Source organism: Aptenodytes patagonicus, chromosome 1 (genome assembly GCF_965638725.1).
Source record: "Aptenodytes patagonicus chromosome 1, bAptPat1.pri.cur, whole genome shotgun sequence".
Taxonomy (NCBI): domain Eukaryota; kingdom Metazoa; phylum Chordata; class Aves; order Sphenisciformes; family Spheniscidae; genus Aptenodytes; species Aptenodytes patagonicus.
In genome coordinates this window covers 188095882-188108974 of record NC_134949.1, presented here as the reverse complement: position 1 = coordinate 188108974, position 13093 = coordinate 188095882, and positions in this window count along the sequence as shown.

The following is a 13093-nucleotide window of genomic DNA, read 5'->3' as shown; positions in this document are numbered from 1 at the left end:
ATGTTAGAGTATCCTTATATTCTTTAAAGTCCTTTGACCAGCTAAAAATCCTGCTTCTAATGATGTAACACAATAAACTGTCCAGTCTGTGGGCTTAATTCAGCATCGGCTAAAACAGATGCACAGAGGTACACATGGGGCCAGTAACAGGTACTTTGGACCTGAGTCTTATATAAAAGAGATTAATTCAGACTTCCTTACTGCTCTTTACCTTGTTAGTTGCAGATTACAGGAGGAGATCATGGAGGCATTTAACTAAATTATATTTAGATGAAAACTGTAGGTTTAAAAACCAAATGACTAGGTGACTAACTTTCTAGAGCTAGAAGAATCTGTTATAGTTAGATACTGGTTGTATCCAAGCCTATCCTTGGAGCACAGCAATATGAAAGAAATTTTTAGCTCTTACATAGGCTTTTAAATTTTGTTAAGGGATGTTAGAAGCTGACACCTCTTCCAGCCGCCCCAGTCCAGGACCCTCCTGCCCAGCCACTGGAGCCCATCCCAGTGCCCTGGGGACCTGAGCTCTCTGCCCAGGCTGAGGGATGCAGCTGGTGCTGTTCCCTTTGCAGGATTCCTTGGGTGTACCAGCAAAGACTCTCCACCCGCCTGATACCCCTGCCCAGACCCAAGGCCCCCCTACTCCCTTGATGGTCCAGCATGGTTTGTCAGTGAATCCACGTGAACACCCCACATGCACCCAGTTTGGGGAAGGTACAGACCCTTGCCCCCAGCAGCTGGCGCCCCGCACACAGGCTGTGACCCATGGTGCTAATCCAGACGCTGGCGCTGAGCCCCTCACTCACCTCACTCAGGCCCATCCCCCCCCATAGCTGGTTTTCGGGACACACACTGTTCCCACCCCAGTGGCTGGAGGTTAAAGACCCCACTGGCTCCAGTAGCTGACACTGAGATCCCACTGGCTCCAGTAGCTAATACCACAGGCCAGGGGTGCCCACACCTCTGGTCTGACTGCAGCAGCTGGCACCAAATCCTCCTTTTCCCTAGTATCCCATTTGACAAGGTCCTTGATCAGATAATCATACTGAAATAAACATCCCCACGTTCCACATACCCTTATCAATTAGTGTGACTGACCCGGTATGGTTCTCCTTACTGTCTCCCTTATTGCTTGTTCATCAAGTTTGCATCTGTGTAGATTCTTGTTCATAGCTTCCTTCTTTTCTTATTATACCCTTCTGTCCTGAAAAGGTCCTTGACCAGATACCCTTTAAGGAACAGATGCTCTCTCCTTCCACACACCCTTTCACATTTCATTTTGATTCATTGTGCAAGTAAAGTTACCTGCATACATAAGTATATTGCTGAATTATTCTGTTGAAATATAATATCATCATTCACGAAGTGTGGTATTATTACAATATATATGTATATAACTGTTTTCACAGTTTTCACTGTTAGAATTATAGTGAAAATTATGTTTTCCGAGATTTTTTTTTTTTTTAAGATTAGGTGGTATCTTTCATTTTTAGTATTTATTTAGAGCATCCAATAAAAGTTAGACAATTAAGAATAGCTCTAGAGGAGTAAATTGGTTAAACTGTAATAACACCTTTTCCAAATATGAAACTGCTTTCTTTGGTAGTTCAAATGTAAGAAGAGAGGCACTTCAGTCATAGACATTGCACTACTTAAAATTAATCTGTAGCTCAAAATAATCTGGTAATTATCCCCCTTTCAAGCAAAACTTTCTACAGAAAAGTAGATTAATTCTTCAGATTTTTAATGGCTTGTTGATTAGTTGTATCTGTTATTGGTCAGCATGGTTGATTGAGCATGCAAAACCGCTAAGTACTGTCGTGAAAGTGAAGCAATGTTGTAAAGGTCTATTGCTTTTACACTGACTGCTAATATGCAAAGACCTCTTTGTGCACTTGCTGAAAAATTATGCTTGGAATTTATTTTTAATTTAGTAATTGCTTACAATAACACTTCAATGTTAGGATGAGATTCTGACAGGATGAGATATTGATACTAACACAGTTTATAACATTATAACCTACGATAGCCTGCTCACTGTGGGGTAAAAGTGTTGTCAGACATGGAAATGAATTTAGGGACTTGACCCCACTGGATGAATTGTTTTTAATCAGATTTTTTTTTTTCCAAAAAGACCCCATTAGTCTGACTATTGTTGCAGACTCTCATTGTAGCTTTTTCTTTGCTAATTGAAACAACATAATGCTAACTGATGAGTGTTATATTAGACTTATGAGTCAAAGTGCAGGACTACAATGAAACACAGATAGATATTCTCCCTCCTCTGTTAACCTGTTGTACCAAGCAGAACTCTTCAGTGGTCACTGATCATAGTGCCACTATTCAGCTATCGCTGTGTATGCACACAGATATCTAAAAATAATTAGGGAATGCAGTCAAACAAAAGTTGTTTTTGATAGGAATTATTGAGTGATTCTCATGCTCAGTGCATAAGAATAAGGTTTGGTCAAAAGTACAGAAGAATAATCCAATTATTTTTTTGAGAAGTTGGAAGAATCATAGAATCATAGAATCACAGAATCATAGAATCATTAAGGTTGGAAAAGACCTCGAAGATCATAGAGTCCAACCATCGACACAACACCACCATGCCCACTAAACCATGTCCCTAAGCGCCTCATCTACACATCTTTTAAATACGTCCAGGGATGGTGACTCAACCACTTCCCTGGGCAGCCTGTTCCAATGTTTCACCACTCTTGCAGTAAAGACATTTTTCCTTACATCCAATCTAAACCTCCCCTGCCGCAACTTGAGGCCATTTCCTCTCGTCCTATCGCTAGTTACTTGGGACAAGAGACCGACACCCACCTCGCTACAGCCTCCTTTCAGGGAGTTGTAGAGAGCAATGAGGTCTCCCCTCAGCCTCTTTTTCTCCAGGCTAAACAACCCCAGTTGCCTCAGCCGCTCCTCATAAGACTTGTTCTCCAGACCCCTCACCAGCCTCGTTGCCCTTCTCTGGACACGCTCCAGCACCTCAATGTCCTTCTTGTAGTGAGGGGCCCAAAACTGAACACAGTATTCGAGGTGCGGCCTCACCAGGGCCGAGTACAGGGGCACGATCACTTCCCTACTCCTGCTGGCCACACTAGTTCTGATACAGGCCAGGATGCCATTGGCCTTCTTGGCCGCCTGGGCACACTGCCGGCTCATGCTCAGCCGGCTGTCGACCAACACCCCCAGGTCCTTTTCCGCTGGGCAGCTTTCCAGCCACTCTTCCCCAAGCCTGTAGCGCTGCATGGGGTTGTTGTGGCTGAAGTGCAGGACCCAGCACTTGTCCTTGTTGAACCTCATCCAGTTGGCCTCAGCCCATCGATCCAGCCTGTCCAGGTCCCTCTGCAGAGCCTTCCTACCCTCGAGCAGATCAACACTCCCGCCCAACTTGGTGTCGTCTGCTAACTTACTGAGGGTGCACTCGATCCCCTCATCCAGATCATCGATAAAGATATTAAACAAGACCGGCCCCAGTACTGAGCCCTGGGGAACACCGCTCGTGACCGGCCACCAACTGGATTGAACTCCATTCACCACAACTCTCTGGGCCCAGCCGTCCAGCCAGTTTTTGACCCAGCGCAGAGTACACCTGTCTAAGCCGTGAGCCGCCAGCTTCTCGAGGAGAATGCTGTGGGAGACGGTGTCAAAGGCCTTGCTGAAGTCCAGGTAGACCACATCCACAGCCTTTCCCTCATCCACTAGGTGGGTGACCTGGTCATAGAAGGAGATCAGGTTGGTCAAGCAGGACCTGCCTCTCATGAACCCATGCTGGCTAGGCCGGATCCCCTGGTTGTCCCGCACATGCCTTGTGAGCGCCCTCAAGATGAACCGCTCCATAATCTTCCCCGGCACCGAGGTCAGGCTGACAGGCCTGTAGTTCCCCGGATCCTTCTTCCGGCCCTTCTTGTAGATGGGCGTCACATTGGCAAGCCTCCAGTCGTCCGGGACCTCCCCCGTTAACCAGGATTGCTGATAAATGATGGAGAGTGGCTTGGTGAGCTCCTCCGCCAGCTCCCTCAGCACTCTCGGGTGGATCCCATCCGGCCCCATAGACTTGTGAGCATCCAGGTGGCGTAGCAGGTCGTTGACTGTTTTCTCTTGGATTATGGGGGGTTCATCCTGCTTGCCGTCCCTGTCTTCCAGCTCGGGGGGCCGAGTACCCTGAGGATAACTGGTCTGCCTGTTAAAGACTGAGGCAAAGAAGGCATTGAGTACCTCAGCCTTTTCCTCATCCTCGGTGACAATGTGAATATATATATAAAGACATAAAGGTTGACAGTCAAAGTGAACCCAGGAACTAAAGACTCCAGATCCCACTAGATCCTCTTTTAAAAGCTGTGGGACGAGCTTGTAGAAGGATAAATAGTCATAAACACTAAGCCAATATGTTATAGCTATCAACTTCTATATTAGATGTAACACTGGACTGCCTTAATGAACCAAGGTGAGATTTTGCTTAGGTGATTTTAAACCGGGCAATTTCAAAGATAGGCACATATTGTTCTAGCTCTCTCTACTTAAACCAGTTTTTAATTTAACTAATTTCTTTTTGTTTTTCTCATATATATGTTAATCAAATTATTCAACATTAACCTTGAAATATATATGAAATAAGCACAATTGTATTTAGAAGTGAAATTATCAGTTTACTTAAACAAAGTTACTGCAGTGTGTCAGTATCATTTACATGAAAATAAATGTTTTTCTTGTCATTATTTTGACCTGTAATATGGGACAAATAATATGAATATAAAAATAAAGACCCATAGGATGAATTAAAGCCATTTTAGTAATCTTTAATTAGTTTGGTTTTTTTAATGCAAAAGCAAAAAAATGTAATTTAAAATAATGTAAAAGTAAGTTAAACAGATGCCCAGGTGTGTTTTGTCACATTTCAATATTTTTTTCCTCTGTAATAAGGAAAGAAGATATATTTCACATAAGCTAAAATGCTGCCATATTTAGTGTGATAATCCCTAATTTGTTTTAGATGTATCAGAAAGATCTTTTTCCGTAGAGTAGAAGGAAGTTTCATAGTTTCATATTTTCAAGAGAAAACAGTTACTGCAAAGAGAGTAAGGATAAATATTTTTGCTGGAGTACCAGTTAATGCTGGGGAGTTGCAAGACTTGCAATTTTTGATGTATGTGTTATGTTTATGACTGTTTGCAATGACCCAAAAGTTCACATCTACTTTCTAATTTCAGACTGGTGAAAAAAGAATCTTTATTTGGATGATCATTCTAAAAATCAAAATATTTTTAACATTTTTGGTGACTTGTAAACCTGAAAAGAAAACACAGTTCAGTTTGTGTTAAAGGGGATATATATTTACCTGAAATTTAAATATTCTGAAACTGTTTTGATTTGTTTTTTTCAAAATGATTATGAATAAAAAAATAAACTTTCTAATTTTTCAATGCTGGAAATAAACTTCAGCCATTTTTTTATATTAATCTATTTATCTCCCAAAGAGGTTTTGCAAAGTTTAAATCAATCCGTGAAATGCTTTGATGCTGTTAAAACTATCTGTTTTGATGAATTTTTTTGTAAAATTTTTTTTTGCAAGCAATAGTTTGTATCCTAAGTTTAGTGAGTCTACTTTCTGATCTGTTATATGAACAAAAACGTGTATTTATTTAATAGAACAGAAGATTGTTTTCTTTTGAATGGTATGATAATAACATTTTCCATTCTAAGGAGACCTTGCACCTGTGAGCATAATTTCCTAGTATAATTGGTCTTTGACCCTTCATATGTCTAGGACAAAACTAAGAAAAACAATGATCATCATTTTTTCTTGTACCTCATTCTTATAAGCTTCTAAATAGCAGAGCTTTGAAAGCTGCTCAAGTTTTAAAATGTTAGAAGTTATGTTTTCTTGACTTCAGATAACTGAGATCAAACATTGCTTTTACTGCTTTTCTTTAGGAAAGAAAAAACAAAAAACAGACATTTGATGTGCACGTTTTACAAAACATTTGCCATCCATAGCATATATGTTTTTTCTTAAATACTTAGTCTTTTTTTTTTTAAATCTCTTTTACTCTTTTATCGTTGAAAACTTCCTGTTGTGGGAGGAAATGATAGTGTGATCTCTCCTAGATGACATTTTCGTAATGAGGTGGAAATGAAACTATTTTAAAGATGGTCATTGTAATTCTGTTTTTGTACTAACCTTCATGTCACTTGTACTCAGATATTTGCATTCTGCAAATATTCTTGTAGAAGGCAAAAACCTTTGGATTTTTTTCATTGTTTCCTAACGTTCAAAAGAAATTAAAAAAGTTGGATTTATTTCTGCAATGTTTTCCACTCTTTTGAAAAAAAGCATGCTTAATAAATAGAAATATTTTATTTTTATTTTGGTAGTAGTATCTTAATCAATTAGATGCATTGCGTCTTCATTGTATGCCCATAAATATGAAATCTTAAATAAAATAGACTTTGTTAGATGAGATTGATGACAGAGGATTACCTAAGAGCCCAAGTAGGATAAGGATAAGGATAAGGATAAGGATAAGGAAAAGGGTACCAATGTGAAAACTCATCATTAAAAATCAACTCAGCACTCACAATCATTCGTTGTTAAAATGCAAAGCTGGCTATTGAGGATTTCTCTGTAGACTATAGGACTTTTGGTCCCAGCTATTGGTATTTGGGACAAATGTTCCGAAGGTATGGGAGCACAACATTAATTGATACTAGACTGAGGTGTACAGAATTAATTAATGTGAGAGACTGAGAGTTAGTCAATATGAGCATAGAGATATATGGAATAAATTAACTGATATTTTGGGAGAATCTGTATTATCAGCAGCACTCCATGCAAAATATCTGTGATATTATGTAAAAATATTAGTTCTCACAGCCTTTTAACTCTACTGTACTTGAAGTGAGCATTACAATTAATCGGAATAGTGACAAATATATTGAAGAGAAAAGACTAAAAGCATGTGTTTGTGAGCTTTTCAGACTAATAAAACATCTTTATTACTGGCTATACCACAAAAGCATTCTGTTGTTAAATAATTATGTAATATCTGATCTATAAATTTTTGGTCAGACCATTGCTGAAAATGAAATAGTGAAGAAAACAGGCAAGATATTAAGTTTATTCTATTATTTGGGTTGTAGTCTATTTGTTTTCTTTCTATTATTATGTTTCTATTATTTCAATAAAATTGTTTAAGCTTTTAGAAATTAAGAAAGATAAGTGAAAAATATCTGGCTTTGGATCATTTTGATGGATCCCTACATTTGACAGTGCTTTGGAAAGACTCAAATGAGACTTCATCAAAAGACTGAAATTAACCTCCCAGATGAGATTGATGAGATTAATGAGTCTGAGATGTTATAGGTGTCTTGTGTAATGGGTTCAAAGTAATAAAACAGACCCACAGAAGCATGAAAGCCATTTATTCTGAGTGTGGGAAATGGTAAGATTTTGTTAATATCTAGTATTTTGTGAAGTTGAGAATCATTGCAGCCTCTTTATTCTCTTTCATAAGGCATTAAAACAGATACTGTGATTTTAAAAGATTTACAGCAGGTTTCTTTTCCCAGTAGCTTACTGTTGAGGGTGGAAGAGTGGTGTAATACAATCTCATAGGAAGACAGACAGCCTTTAAGACTACAGTAAAAAAGTGACCCTTCCCTTTCTGGGGTCCATTCTTTAAGCTTTTGACCACTATACCTTGGCCCAAGAAAACAAACTGGTTATTCACTTAACTTTAAGCATGTTCTAAACCACAGAGAGGAATCACTTAGCTTACATGAGTGCAAGATTTACCGCATTCAGGTTACTTCCACCTCCTACCCAGGAATGATGAGATCGGGGAAGAAGATAACGTGCTTTTCTTCTGTGTTTGTGAAAGCTATGGAGTTTGTCTTATGTATGAAGCAGTGATTCTCTGCATCATTAATTTAACCTTCAGAGAAAGTCAATTTAGTATCTACCATTACTTTTTCTTGTTTGCTGTATCCCATTTAATTTATTTAAGTCAAATAGTCAAATAGTGTTGTAGGAAGTGTATTCCATACTGCATACAAGGGCTTTCTTGGGATATCACTTTCCTAAGTAACTCTTTCTGCCTATTTTAACCCTGTCATCACAGTCTAACTAACTCAGCAAAGATATGGAACAAAATGTCTGTCCAAAAAGTTATTGAGACTGAGGTTTATCCAGGAGGAAAAAAAAAAAAAAAAGAAAAAAAAAGAAAACAAAACAACAAACCCAGAAAAAATAACATTTAAATTCCTTCCCAGAAGTTTACATTTATATTATTGTTGTCTCATTTTTAAATAACCGCTACCTGAAGAGAGTTTACAGGTACAGTTGTTTTGTATTTTTTGTTGTCTCGTTGACGTTACTGAAATCTTCTATTGTGAATGGATTCAGTATGGCACATTGAGCTTTTGGTCAGTGTGAGGGCTAAGGTAGCATTAAGCAGAATTACATTTTTCTAGAGAGAAGTCCAATAATGAAAACACATTTTTAACCATTACCTCAAGCTTTCTATGATAAATAGAACTTTAGCTTGTTCTGGCATCTTTTGTATATATAGACACATTCCATGCATATATTCCACTCAAAACGTCTGTGTGGAAATATTTTCCCACCAAACTTGGTTGTTGGATTATAACAGACATCTAATTCAGCTACTTCCACTGTTATTTTACGATGTACTATATGTACTGATTCACATCAGCTGAAAGCAGAAATGAAGCTCTAGAATACTTTCTGTGCCTTAACCTGAGGATTGAGAAAAAATTAAGAACTTAGCTCCTACAAATGTATGTCTGAACGTAGACTGGTTGGCCATGTCAATTGTAGTTTAAACTGTGGGTGAATCACAGCAGACAACTAAAACTTGCAAATTGCAATTCTTTTGTTTCTATGTATAGGAGACAAAAATGTTGTCATTGTCACAAACTTAAAATACTTAAAATGCTTAAAAACACACATTTTTTGGATTTCGTGTATTTGGAGAGATCTTCTCTTTTCAGTGAAGGCAATTTAACCTGAACTTGGAAATGTCAGAGTATATTAATATGGAAAAAAAGAACAAAATGTGCTTTGATGATGATTTGGTCAGCAGTACTGGGTAATTTCAGTGCGTTCCAGTTTCATAAAGGGAAATGCTAAAAGTTAGAACCATTGGTTTAAGACATTGTGTGGTGGACTCACATGCACAGACTGAAGCCATTTTCATGGACTTTAATACAGTCAAGCTAGATTACTATTAGCAGTCTAAAATAATGGAAATTTAGGGAAGGAAAGGACTCCAAGAGATTAACCCCTTTCAGAGAGGTATGCATATATAAATTGTCCCTGCTAGGCATGAGTATAACCTATCTTTTATTCTCTGAATACTTCCAGTGAATGGGATGTTTCATGCCTCATTGATTCCCCCCCCTGCCCCCCCCCCCCCCCCCCCCCCGCCCTTAAAGCTTGTTCCCCAAATACTAGAGTTTGAGCAGTTTTCTTTCCTGACATGTAGGCAGTGCATGATGCACTATGGTCATCAGTTACCTGAATTAACGCTCTTCTGTCCCAGAGCCTGTGGTCCCACTCCACTCTGGCTCCCATTCCCACTGGCTTCTGATCACTTGCAGTGGCCCTCCTGCCTCTGCTCCAGCCCATGCTTCTCACCCCTACTGCCTCTGCTTTGCTCCGTTTACACTTCTCATCCCCTTATCCTCACATCCAGCTTTTCCGTCTTCTCTGCTTGGCTCTTGCTTCCTTCCTCAATCTACCATGTAGATACTAGGGAGGGAATACTAAAGGCATAATGTGGATAACAAATATGGTTGCGATCTCGCATATGTTGCTTCTGCAGGCAAAAAGGTTTGTTGGAGCTCTGTGGCAGGAATGCTAGCTGGGAGCAGAAGCGAGCAGTCACAGGAGAAAGCAAGAAGGGATGAAAGAGAAGATACTAGAAAAGAAGGTGTGTGTTCCCCAGATGCAAATTATCTTTTTACGATACTGGGAATTACTGCAGATAAGAATAATTGCAGTGAAAGCCTCACTGAGCTTCTGCTGCCCTGTGATAGAGCAGCTCCAGCACAGATGGAACCTGCAGGACACTTAGGTGATAACTCTAACAAGTTCCTAATTATGTATGAACTCTGCTTCTTTTAAAGCTTAATAATATTGTAGTATATAGATGATTATACTGATACATATCTAGGACAATTAAAGGACTATACCATATTTCAAAGCTGTTCTTCATCAGCTTAGGACAAGTAGATTTCTCCAGTGAAAGTTGTTAGATTATTTTTTTTAATGTGGGCAAAACTCTTCAGTTTCCACCAATCTTGCATACACCAAGAGCTTCCTTATTCTACTCCATAACAGTTAATTCCAAATAGATAAATTTTGGAAAAGTTATAGGCAGTAGAAAAGGATTATAAAAAATAAATACTGGTAATCCTGAAATATAGCTACCGTGCATATGTAATAAATTCTTTTTGCTTTTCCTTTTCTAAAATAAAGGAATAATTTACCTTGTGGTCCATCTCGAATATAATTTAAGCACTGACTGTTATAACAGGTACATATAGCATGACTACTACTAGGCAAAGAAGCACAGAGTAATTATCTAAATCAGTTATCAAAAATAATTATTCTGAGCTTAAAGAATTCTGATTTATATGACAAATCTAAGAGCAACAGATATGCAAATCTAAAACCTAAAATCCATAATGTTGAATACCGGTAAACTACACTATTTCAGATGCTCATTCCTCTTGAAGTTCTTTTTTCATGCACTGAAGTCAGAATGTAGGAGCAATGTTTTGCGGAGGTCATATTTAAAAGTAAGCTCCTATATCCACCATTTGGCATGGAGTTTATATTCTGATGAATTTAGCATCTGAGTATATACCCTCATTGTTGGAAATTATTGGCATGGATATACACAAACTGGTTTTTGTTTCTCTTTAAGTAAACCAAAGCAGCTTTTGATATTTCATTAAAGCCTCTAAGTTTGAATTTAGGAGTCTGATCACAGATTAGAAATTTGACCTCAAATCTCTGGAATATCATAATGATGATGTATAGTGAAAATCAAGCTGAACGCATGAGAAAAATCATTGCCTCCCAGATGCTGAACACTGTTTATTCAGTTGCGAATGCCAGGTCAGTTTCTCCTGTTCAGTGCAATACAACACCAGCTGAAGTACTTTAATTTGTTTTTAACCCTGTGGACAGACTGGTCTAATGAGATACTGTAAAATGTTACCTAATTTTTGTTAAACATGCTCCTCAGACGTAAATAAAATGTTCTCAGTGGAACGTTAGGAACAGACATTTTACCCACAATACTTTTCATTTTTTCAATGATGACTAGCAGTTTCCATGTCAACTACGTACAGTGAAGAGGTTTTGGTGCCATACGGTTTACAGAATCATCTGTGTACTCCAAGGACAGCCTTGATGTGCATTGAAAATGCAAACTTGTTTTGTGAAAGGTTAAAGTGGCAGAAATATATATCAAATACTACCTACTGATATTCCCAAAATGAATTTTCCAGCTGTTCTTGTCAAATTCTTTTTGTTATTATTGGAAAATACCATTTAACTTTAGAAGAAAGTTATAAGCCTAGGAACACAGGAACATAAAAAAGTGATTTTTTTTTTCTTCCTTTTTTTAAGCAAGCTGTGATAACTATGTGCTGTAGGCAACTAGACAGAATCTGACTTACTCTGGAATGGAATAATCATTTGCAACTGACAAAATCCATTTAGGGTGTTCTTTATGTTAAACAAGATTCACCTTGCAATACTACCCAAAGTCACATCAGTCTCAGAGAATAATTGAAGCAAAGAAATATTATTTAAGAAATTAAATTCAAGAGGCTCTGATTCTACAAAACTGTTTGCTGTTGTATAGTGAACTCATCTTTCCCTCACAAGAACTTTACTACAGTCATGTTCTTTTTGTAGTTTTGTTGCTAGTTTTCTTTTTAGTCTTGTGAATTTTGTATTACCTCCTGCACAGAGGATCATCTGCAGGAGCTTCAGATTCCCTCTTCTGTTTGCTCCATATCTGACTATGGATATTAGACACAAGGATCAACCTTTCCTGCTGCAGGGTGCAGAGTTGCAACTCCCGGTTCTATTTTAAATGGGGAAAAAACAAATCTATTTCTAGATCTTTAAAGTAGTAATTAACGTTCAGGGTGGGATTCACTTATTTTAACTTCATCTATCGTGGTTTAGACGCATAGTTGTCTTACTCCCTTTATAGATCATGGAGACAAGCTACTCCAGAAGGCAGCAGTTCCCACCTATCATAGAGCACAACTGAATGTAGAGGGAACCCAGAGGGCTCTCTTAGACTAGGCTTAATTTTTAGAGAGCTACATTTGGGTATGATGAATTCTACCCTTGTTCCCAGGAGATAATTACAGGCTGTGGATCTCAGATAGATGAATAGGATTTTTGAGATATGCTTGTACTTGGTATGATGGTCTAGTTGCAGCTAGAAATGACTCCCTGTAGAATATGGAAATACTCCAAATTGCTGTTGTCAGATGTTTGAAATGCATATTTGAGTCATCCATACACAATTGGAAATACGACACAGGACCTACAAGAGACTCACTTCTTTTTGAAGTGGCAGCTGCAGTCTTGATGAGTTATATGAAGATCTCAAATGACACACTAGGTGCATAATCTTGAGTAAATCCTAGCTTATAAGTAAACACTTAAAATTAGGGAAAAGTGAATTTCGGTCTTGTTATCTCTCTGGGCTAATTCATTTTAATTACTGATGCAAAGGACTTTTACAGAAAGGAATGAGAAAGCTAGTTTTTATCTTTGCATAACAGGGCAATCTTCTGAGAGTTCTTAGATCTAAGTTTGAATCTCTTGATGTGAAGAAGAAATTGATGTTACATCTTTTTCTCTATATAGGTGCTGAAATGACTAACCTAGACTATCATAAAAAGGAAGGAGGAAAAGGAAGCAGCTTGACTACCGTTGTCCCTGAATTTGGAAAGAAATATGTTGTGGTCTCTCCTATGACTTTGAAATGACTGCATATAATGCCCTGAAAGTATAAATTGCAAG